Raw genomic sequence first — 11,319 nt, 5'->3', positions numbered from 1 at the left:
ATTTGTTTCGAAAAAGCTGGAATGGTCATCGGATTAGAACTTGCAAAAAACAAGAGACACAAAAATTTACTACTGGGGACTCGAAAACTTCCCCAGTGCTACAAGCAGTCTGGCGATTTTTTTACTAAAGTAGATAAGATTAAAAAACAAACCTCAATTTATTGTTTAAGTGTCCTTATTTTTTAATATTCCAGGATTCATCAACATTTGGTGCAGATACTTATTTACACGATAGCGGCAAGGAGGTTGATTACGTCGAAGCTGAAATTCCTTTTTTACGAAGGTTTACGAAAATTACTTCGTGCGTATTTCATTGTTAATTTTTTATGAAATCGACTAGAACAAATTACCACATACAGATGCTGTGCAGTTAATTCATTCAAGAAGCAACCCGGGGTTAATCTTGAAGAATCACTATTAACTGATCGATGGACACGGCTAATACCAAAATGATGAACACTAACTCATTCATACACCGGTCGGGAATGTATGCCTTGCCGTTGGCAAATATGCTTTGATTTTCGTTTGACGTTGGTCGTTATATTTATGTAAGCTAGAAAAGAGAAAGACTGGAAACCATCAGAATTAAATTGTTCGTTCCCCAATTTCCAGCAAAGCCATTGCTGGTGGTTCGTGTCGTCCTTCTTTGTCGATGGTCAAAATTGGCGCATTTGCCTTGAATATGTGGAATTTGAAGATGACAAACATGACACTTACATAACGTACACAAAATTTCATGATGCCAGATTCAATCTGTGCAGTGTTGTTCAGACTTCAGACTTCAGTTCACTCCTTAAAAAATAAAATATCGCAAAAAATCTCAAAGAAAACGCAGGAGGTTCCACTAACACCGTGGGGTGGCAGAAAAAAAACTTCCGCAGCCTGCAGAAAAAAAAACTTCCGCAGCCTGCACAAAGAAATATCATATGTGTCAAAAAAATTTTTGAAAAAATTTTTGTCATTTATTTTACAATGCTACATAAAAATCAGAATTACCTGGATAATTGCATAGTTCATGCCTAGTTTCTGAATCATTTGCAAATACTAAGTACAGTATCTTCCATAAAAATCCGACTACCCTTTTTTTAAAAAATGCCGCCTATCGGTTCGCGGCAAAACTACATGATGTAACCAGACAGTTAGGGTATGGGGTAATATTCTAGAAACGGACAAAGGCTTAATTTTCATGACAACGAGACAGCCTTTAAGGCATTTAACTCTGAAGCACATGGCCTTGATTAAGAAGAGGTTGGGTCACGTTGCCGCAAGCCATCCAAAACAATTTTCCATTTTGTCTGGCTTTTTAATCAAGGCCATGTGCTTCAGAGTTAAATGCCTTAAAGGCTGTCTCGTTGTCATGAAAATTAAGCCTTTGTCCGTTTCTAGAATATTACCCCATACCCTAACTGTCTGGTTACATCATGTAGTTCTGCCGCGAACCAATAGGCGGCATTTTTTAAAAAAAGGGTAGTCGGATTTTTATGGAAGATACTGTACATTACTGTTACTAGGTAATTTCTAGGTAGAAAAATTGACCAACAACTAGGTAAAGGTAGCAAAAAACAACTACCGAAAATGCCAACCACTAATTCTGAGTAAAAAATAGTTTAACACGGCTAAACGGTATTTCTTGGTTTACAATTGGTTAAGAGAGGAGAGAAAGATTAAAAAAAATCTACAGGTTGAAACTATTCGTTCTAAAACTGTCCGTTACGAAACAGATAAAAAACGCAAAATAAAGCAACAGAACGTTGAAACAATCCAGCATTTATCTGTATACAATATTACATCCAACTTTTCTAATTTCGGATGGGGGTTGGTAGTCTACGGAAAACAAATCAATTATTGCGAAATTCAAACTCCCTGGAACAAGAACTTCCAAGAAATAATTCCTCTTCGGTGGTTTCGAAACTCTGAAAACAAGACCTAATCGTTGTTCAACAAAATAATCGTAGACTTAACCATTTGGAGAACTGTGTAGAACACAAAGATTGCATTCAATAATATTGTAGTAATTATCAGCCTGGATTTTTGGAACATATTGGTCAAAATTTTCCGGAGGTAGTGAAGGCAGTGCAAAGATTTTACGCGATCAATTAGTTAATTGATGAACATTTCCAACTACTACGGATCCATTTCTTTGATAGTTGAATAGTTCCATAGTATGACTGAAGCAGACATATTAGATAGAGCTTGTACATCCGTCTCCATAAATATCTGACCCTCTCAAGCGGCGGGAAATATTGTAATACCGCTGCAATTTATTCTTGACACTGAATATCACTGCAGCGGCATGCCAACATTATTTCTTTGGTATTCTTGCTTGACTGTTTTCTCCCCTCACCACAATTTTAAAAGAAAAAGAATACAAAAAAAAAAGAATTTTGACATGCCGCTGCAATGATATTCTGTTACAAGAATAATTGCAGCGGTATTACAATATTTCCCTTCGTTTGGGAGGGTCAGATATTCATGGAGACGGGTGTACTTTACATGGATGGAGTACAAGATGATTGCGATTTTGACTAAGATTTTTCTGCAGAACCAATTTCGATAGAACTTCTTGCAGTTGACCTACTTCGTGATCTTTTCTTGGAGTTGGATGGAAATGTATGAGAAAGATCAGAGCTTTTCCTAGACTTCGATCTACTGCGTGAGTTAGATTCTTTCATCTAGCAATTTTACGAGATCTTCTTGATGTATATGGAATACTCGGGTAGGGATTTTTCAATCACATGTTCTTGTACAGACAAATAAGTACAATACTGTCTTTTTAAAAACTAATCAATCAATTTACATTATTTTAAACATAACGATAGTTTAGTGATAAGAAAACTATACTACGGAGCTAGTGTCCTAAGGTTCAAATCCTGGAACAAAACTTATAATTTACTTCAGCGTATCTTAATTTGGACATACATTTGACGTCAAAGAACTTATGTCCGATGAATATCCATGAAAGAAGGTACTTAAGAGTGGATATTAGGAAGTCGCTGTGATATTCATCGTATGAAGAAAAGGATATCCAAGTAGAAGGTGCAGGACATCTCAAGGATATTCCTATGACGACGGAGGGTTCGTGGGGCAATGTCTTTTCTTTCTAGAAAAGAAAATAAAGGTGTTAAAGATAACACAAGATGCAAAGCTCAAGAATAGCTCTACCAAACCCAATTGATATCCTCTCTCGATTTAAAGAGGAAACGACAATCTTTAGTTAACAATTTTATCAAAAGTTATTCCTTGTGTAAAAATTATTCGTGAAAAGGTTTGAATTTGATTTCCACGAAATAAAACCCATGATTACTGAATTTGCATAATGAATTGAAATTCAATTTGGAAGAGTATTAGTAACACTGGAAAGATATTCTCAATTTTTCGTATCTACGTTTCTCAACCTACGATATAAACAAAATAACAGTGTTGACTCCCTAAATCTTCTGTTCTCTCAGATTCAAGGGAAGAGGGTTTGCTTGCACTTGTGTTGGGTTCTATATCCTTTGTGCTTTTGATGTGTGGTAACCGTTGCTATGTTTTAATATATTAAAGTTTAAGGCTAACTAAGAACTGCAATGAATACAGTGCTTTTAGCATGAATACAGTGAAAAGCCTAAAACGAAGAATACCTGCTACTTCAAAGGAGACGACAGAAAATAAAGTTGGCGAATTACTCAAGACGAACGATCTGGTCTTAACAGCCTTGATGGAACAGTTGGATCAGGCCAATGCAGTGTGCTTCGTTGGATTTGGGGTTCCGTCACCCGCAAGAATCTTCAAAGGGGTGACGGTTGCTCCTGCTCAAGTGAAGGCTCCACTTCCTCCGTAGAAGGGCCGATTTAACTGAAAATTACACAATCAGAAAGGTTAAGAATAAAATCTTCTTGTTCTGGTTCCGTTTGACCCAGTGGTGGAGGTTGCTCCTTTATCGTTGACGGGGACCTTGGTTCGTAAGGAGATGATAAAAGCGAGAAATATGCGGTTAACGCACTATTGGTTGTTGATCGGTAATTTCTGCTACAATGGTGGCAGCGGCGGGGTTTGCGGCAGCGACGGTGGAGGCAGTCACGTCAACCGCAGCCTCTCTTGCCGCTTGTTGGATCAGAATCTGACGAAGGCCTGTTGCGATCTTCTTTTTATAGTGAAGTAATTTACCCACGTTTTACTTCTCCGTGTTATCGAATTTACGCGTAATATTGAAAGCCGGAAGAGCTGGATTCGGAGGATAGATTGAGGGTCTATAAAACCGGAAAGCACTGGCTATGGCGGATTAAAGAGACCACAACATGCCGCTCAGTTGGCTGATTGTGAACCGATTTTCCAGATATTAAACTGTGGTAATGATCACCTCTGATTTAGAGAAGATAGTCAGCCACAAGGACTTTTTCGCCTTCTCTATCGGTTCGAAGACACGCAGGAATTCCCCACTTCAGTTGAGCAGCATGGAAAACTCTTATGACAGTTTCGGACTGGTTGTTCTCTGTAATTCCACGGTAAAAAAAACCCACCTTCGAAAGAGAACAAACGCACACACACAACAAAAATTATATCATATTGAACCACAATTAAATGTTATTCCTTTAAAAAAATTATACTAAAAAATTTTATCCGAAAGAGTAAATTTAGTCCAAAATAGGTTCACAGTGGTGAACCTCTCGTTATAATGAAGAGCAACTTACCCGTCAAACTTGTGAAATCTGTCGAGATGACATAAAGAAATTGGACCTTACAGAGAATATACACGTCGTGTTACATTCTTCTTGCATGGATACCCCTGATTCAGTCCAACTCTCTTATAAGACTCTTGTAAGAGGGCATTTTGAATGTTTATTCCATCAGAGCTTAATTTCCCTTTTATGAGTTGCATTCCTGTTAAAAAAGATTCATGTCGTACCGACGGGTTGGCCGGTGGGACACACTCATGCTTCAGCGTAATAATTAATACATTATAGATGGCTTTAGAACATAATTTGGTATAAATGGAAATAAGGGCCAGCTTATTATTTATCACGAGAGGTTACAACAATATGCAGTGACGGCCGATAACTTACCATAAACTCACCGCGTATAGAACATAAAGGTTTTCACTGTTTGCTCACTAATTATTCACGAAACTTATATCTTACAGACTTCCTCTTTTTACTCACAACCTCACTTGCACTTTTTCTTACGCTCACCTCCGCATCCTTTTCTTACCACTCTTTCTTCCATTCGTAATCCCTTCTTAAATTGTTTCAACAGGTCACAGCCGTTAGGGTGGGATGAACTGAACGGCCAACGATAGAAGTTCCAGTAGAATGGATAAGCCAGAAAAATAAACTTGGCCACCTAGAATGGAAGATCATCTAACGGGCAAAGAGGTCGGAAAAACTAGGCGGGATGGAACGAAGAAGCCGGCGATGAAAGATGGGGTGTGAAGAATAAGTACATTTTCCAGCCGGGGATTGTAATACTACAAACTTAGCTCACTGATGTCACGATCCAAAAAATAAACATGGAAAGTTAACGGTCCGACGAAAGCCAACCAACGCAATCCCAAAAGCACAAGAGGAAGATTCAAGGACGATCTAACAAGACCCGAACATGGTTTTGATAATTAAATTCGGCGCTTCAAAGCCTAATTTTTGTCTACAGATATATCTAAAAAACCTGGGATATATTTTGACAAAACTTATGCCCCTGTCATAAAATAGGTTTTTCTTAGTTAAAGCAGGCTAATCACTCATGGAACTCATGGAATTAAAAGTTTGATTTGTTCCTTACGAAGATGCTCCGCAACTCAGCTTACTTACGTGTCTATTTGAATCACGACAAAAAAGGACTAACTTTAGTTGTATCTGGGTTTATGATGGATATGTAGTTACAACCAGTAAAAAAAAACAGCATTGACTAGTATCTCAACTTAAATTACATCGGTCCTAACAAAGATGTTTGTCGGGTTTGAAGATCTTTTGCTATTGCCCTACAATACTTTTTCTTTACCAACCACTACATTTAAAAAATATTCCATAAGTTTAATATATGGCTAATTGTAACCCAAAAAGTGTTCCTTCAGATATACCCTCCCTCAGTCACTTGGGTAAGACGATGTGTCCATCTTTTACAACTGAAATAGATTGAATGCCCAAAATTTCTTATCGTGAAACAGTAGATTCCCCTTTCTTCAACCATGTGGCCCGTTTCTTTCTAAACCCTTGTCTTATACACTGGGAAAGTGTCACAATGCTGAAACGCTTGTAGCTTTTTCAGACTCGGACTATGCAGGTGATGAATAGATCCCGGAGAACCACTTCAACATGTTTTCATGTTCAACAACTAACCATGCAGATAGCTTGGTGCAGTACGTAGCACATTTGTGTGATACTCTGGAACCACACCCTCTTCTTTGTTCGAAGTTTTATCCAGTCACCTGGAAGTGATCAGAGAAAGAGGTTTTAAGAAGTTTTTCAGAATTTTTTGCTCTCCAGCTCCTGAGGAGTTACGGTTGCCACTAATCGATCGGCACGGAATAGCTGTCACTGTTGTATGGCAAAGGATTTCGATCCCTTGTTGCTCCTACGAAAATTGCTATTAATGAATTTACGAGCTGGCAACGTAATCTTTCTGTCATGATTTCCAACCCATTTAGTGTCATCTTCTTAACGACCCTATTAGCCTTTCTTGGCTACATAGGTTATTTATATTGTAATATTCTTTCCATATCGTTTATAATTATGTTATTGGTACCTTGAACACCCCCTAGTGGAGCTTTTGAGTTTGAATTGGGTACCGTTTTGAAAACCCATTTTAAACCTGTTTTAAGAAGTTTGAAAAGGGTGCATGCAACGCAAACCATATTTTTATAACACCCCCTCTTTTTTCTTGATCTCTTTCTTTTGTTAGCCCGCTTCCGTGTATCAAATCGGTTTTATCTGGGTTTCATCTCGGTTATACTCACCGAACGCAGTTTTTACAAATTTCTAAGTATATTACTCTATAATTGGTTCGCATAGACGAAACTCAGACCAAACCGAGATTATTCAGAAAGAAATTGTACAGTACAAAAACATAAGTTTTATATGGTGATAACTTAGGTTTCTTCCACCAGGGTTCTCCGCGTTTCCTACCAGTGTAAAACACCCAAAAATAGAACATTTTATAACTGTTTTCTGGTATTTAGCACCAGAGTTAAACGCAGAAAATTTCCGTTTTTAATGCTAGGTTTATTTTGATTTGTGACGTCATCGACATGCGTACATATTTTTAAGTATTTTTCAAACTGTAGCTACAGACTAAAGTGGTAGAAATGAAAAGAAAGAAGTGGTTTGCAGACTTCAAACATTTTATTACAAGGCGTATGAGAGTTGTGAACCATTTAATGTTAGAAACAGGAGGCAACGTGATATCTGGCAATTTGGAATAATTTCCCAATTTGTAAGGGGTGGTACACATTTTACATAGCAAATAATTTAAATTCCATTTGCCAAATAATCCGTCAAGTTTTGAAACAATAAATGTGTTATAGTCATATGACGAATAAGCCCGCACGCAAGCGGGCTTATTCTAATCTAATTTAAATGCAGAACCAACAATCACAAACATATTGCTTGGGGGGAGACTCAATAATATCCTGACACACCACTATTTTGCCATTTTTCAATTAAAAATTTTTATCGGGTTACTTGTTAGTTAATATAAAATTAGGAAAAACATTTTTTTGTACCTTTTCAGTCGGTAAGTTTTTAAATAATTTTTCTACCACTGTTCTTAGCTTCAATAATTTCAATTCAATTTGGAACTGCCTGGAAAATGGAATTATACTACCGTCTGCTGATGTCGGCAATAGGTATTTGGATCTATCTACAAGCCTATTCCTGATTTGTTCCAAGGGCATGTTTCCTGAAGCAAGAACGTTTCTGAAAAATCTGTAAAAAATTTCAAAAAAAAAAATGCGCTGAATGCTTCTTACCCACAATTGTATTGTGATGCGTCTTCAGGTAAATGAGATACAAAGTGAGTTATTGGCCGGATTGGATACCCAAAATGAATTACTTGTTGAATGTATAACTTTAAAACGCCAGAAGCTGTTTTAATGTTATCATCGGATATTGGAGCAGAGTAAAAACCACCGATCAGAGGCAAAGAGTACTGTAACAGAAGAAGATTCTCTAACTTATCGTCTTGTAAAATCCCACTATAGACCGGAATTAAAATATACATCACCATATCATGATGCTTATATTTATTTGCACATTTACTTAAACTTCTCACATGTCTATAAAATTCTAAAGGTTTGCACATTTTGAAAAGTGCTAACCTCTGGTCCACCTGACTTAACTGCAACGAACTTAATTTTCCCTCATTTTGTTTCAAAGCAATTCCTTTTATTCTACCACATGCGCCGTTGATGTGTTCATCCGGACAGTCATCCGATTTGCAGTACGAAAGAAAATCCTCATCTGTTCGGGGTGGGACGTTGATTTCAAGAATCTGAATGGTTTCTTTTTTTTTTACTTTACTTAGAATGAATTACACACGAAACACCCGCTTGTACGCATCGCTCACTACTCCAGTATCCCGAATGTCTCTTTACTCTTTTTAAATAAGAACGCATCGGCCAATCAGCAATTACGCATCGATTGAAAACGTGAATTGGCGATCAGTTACGTCATGGTTGTTGGGATCGAGTCTTATGAGTTCTTGCAAGAGAGGAGATAAAAAATACGTTGATGTTTGGTTTCTCTTTACAGTGGACAACGCCGATAATGATGGCCGATCTAATTTTAAGAACTATTTGCCTACTATTAAAAGACTCACTAACAGAATGAACCACAACGGAAATGGGGATGCATTCAGTCTTCTCAGATTTGTTGAAAATTTGTACACCGTCTGCGGATCACCTTCAAAGTGTGGAACGTTCTTGACCAATCGTGAAACATTTACTTTACTTGCTCTCTCACCTCTTAGAGGCAGCTTTGCGTCTTCTATTGCTGCATCGGTATCCAGCTGCTGAACCTTGTGAAATCAGAAGAAGAACAAAGTAATTTGGTTTAATAAATCATTGGTAGAGAAATGGAATCCATTACATTCCTGGCAAATTACCTTTTGCCTAATGCAATTAGATAGGCATTCTCGATTTGTTTTTTATATTTGTGCGTACTGCAACAAGTCTGCATTCCAAAAATATGACCCAGGTGATATCCCTTCAAGTGCATTTTCAAGACCAAAATGACAGTATCTTCCGTTATTGTTTAAATCAATGACGGGTGGTAGTGGGTGTTTTTTACTTTTCTCGCTAGAAGTTTAAATTAAAATATAAATAATTAATTTCTAAGAATCCATATCAATTCAGAAAAACATACTTTGCAGTGTGTTCCATTGTTTTCAATTGGATGTTTACCAGAACATGGTAATCGGTCAAAATCTATCAGTGGTTTAGGTTCTTTTAGCAACAGTAACAGATAGGTTAGGTGACTCTTCTTTTGATTAGTGCTAGCTGCCCAGTGAAGAAGAATCTGTTTGAACGACAGTAAGTTACTGCCACTGAGGGAGGAAGTATCAGCCACATCAATCACAGTTGTCTCATCGAATTCACCAAAATCTGCGTTATCTGAACTTTCGTCGTCGTCTGAAGTTTATGACTCTATGGAAAAATAGAATTTAGTTATTTTCATGTCTAACCAACTCTTTGTAGTAAGCATGAGGTACAAAAAGCAGTCAAATTTAGTAGGAGGTGAGGAACACAACATTTAATGTTTTATTAATTCTGTTTACCTCTTTCACGATTGATATTTTCTTCATTAGGATGACTGATTGGTGAAGAAATTTGAGGTAAAACACATGATTCAGACTCGGGATGGAATTGGCTCTCCATGCTAGACCTCCTGTTCTCTAACAAACGAGGTTTCAGTTTCCTAAATGTTTTGCAATCATACACAACACAAATTATAAAATGCGAACTAAATTGATTTAAAATGGAAAAAATACCAAATGATTATTTGCAGACTGGTCACACAATGGTATGTTCGATGCATTAATTATTCCCGCATCAGCTTGTAATGCTTTCTGCTTTAATCCAAATGTCCCAGTTGTAACGGTTCCTTAACCGTACACATAGCAACAGCCGAGACACTCTCCTTATTAGGCGGTAGCATGCAAGCTACACGCCAGATACACGTGAACGATCCCTATCTGGATTGTCTGGAAACTGACCTACAGTCTGTGCCCTCAAGGCACAGCCACGTCAGCATCCTCACTAGTATATAAGCGGAGTCTACCTGAGACTCCGCAGGACTGTATAACCCAACTGTTACTGTATGTAACATGCACATCTGTGTTTCATACCAATACAAGTTGTCTCCCATACTTTGAGTTTGTCCATTTACTCATTGTAACTACCTGTTACATTTGGTGAACGTGCCTGCGCGAAGCTGACATCTTCAACATCTTTCAGCCCGAACCTTCCATCATCTTCGAGACAGCTCTAATCACAGACCAACCGGTCAGGCCCTTGGCTCGACGTCGCGGACGCCTTCCTGCGTCTTCAGTCCCCGCGAACACAAACCGTGAGTTATGAACAATCTACCTGTCGTAACGCCACATAGTTCTGATGCACTAGCCTTGACGTATACCACACCACTTAGCATCGAACCACCACCTACAACCTTATACCCCCTTTTATCCATCGAATCAGCAGTTGATGCTATCGAACCTATTTCCATCGATCCTCCAGCCTACAACAATCTTCAAATACTGCCATTTTGCCTAAATCCTTTTGATACCTCAACAACCGCCCCAGCAGTTCGCTCTCGAACGATTCGACCACCCACACCTAACCAACCTGGCCTTTATCCTCCCCTACCACCAATTAAACGAGCAAGAAGTGCTGATAGTCCTCCGACTTCAACTTCCCCAACTTCCATCCAAACCCTTACCCATTATTACTCCGAAGAAACTCTGCCAAACGAAAAGCGAAATAGACTCGTAGACGACTTAATCTTATATAAGTACGCCGTTGAAAGTTGCCAATCATCCATTAAAGCCGTTCAACTCCAAATTTCCCAAAGTACCGATAAGAAACAAACATCTATATTAGTTCAACAAATTCAACACAAAAAAACTGAACACAAAACGCTTAAAAAACAACTTAAAAAAGCAGAAAAACAAATTGCCCAACTAGAATCCAACACAACCCGTTTGCAACTTTCAAACGAGGCCACGGCCCGAACAGCAAACTTTCACACCAACGAACTAGCAGAACAACTACAGATTACCTTTAACGAAAAAGCTATCCTTGCCAGCAACCTTCAACTCTCGTTAGCAACAAACGCAGACAGCACCGCTAGA

At 38.1% G+C, this 11,319-nt stretch overlaps 1 long non-coding RNA gene across 1 annotated transcript; it reads right to left on the bottom strand.

Annotated features, from left to right (window-relative positions):
• Nucleotides 1-9,341: 9,341 nt before the first annotated feature.
• Nucleotides 9,342-10,016, bottom strand: LOC124342379. The gene is made up of 3 exons (XR_006918800.1): nucleotides 9,961-10,016; nucleotides 9,748-9,887; nucleotides 9,342-9,616 (listed from the first exon to the last, which is right to left on the bottom strand). It is a non-coding gene; the product is annotated as an uncharacterized LOC124342379 (long non-coding RNA).
• Nucleotides 10,017-11,319: the final 1,303 nt, after the last annotated feature.

The sequence above is a fragment of the Daphnia pulicaria genome, chromosome 6 (assembly GCF_021234035.1).
Source record: "Daphnia pulicaria isolate SC F1-1A chromosome 6, SC_F0-13Bv2, whole genome shotgun sequence".
NCBI lineage: Eukaryota > Metazoa > Arthropoda > Branchiopoda > Diplostraca > Daphniidae > Daphnia > Daphnia pulicaria.
Note: the sequence above shows the minus strand (reverse complement) of the source record. Positions and strands in the feature narration are given on the sequence as shown.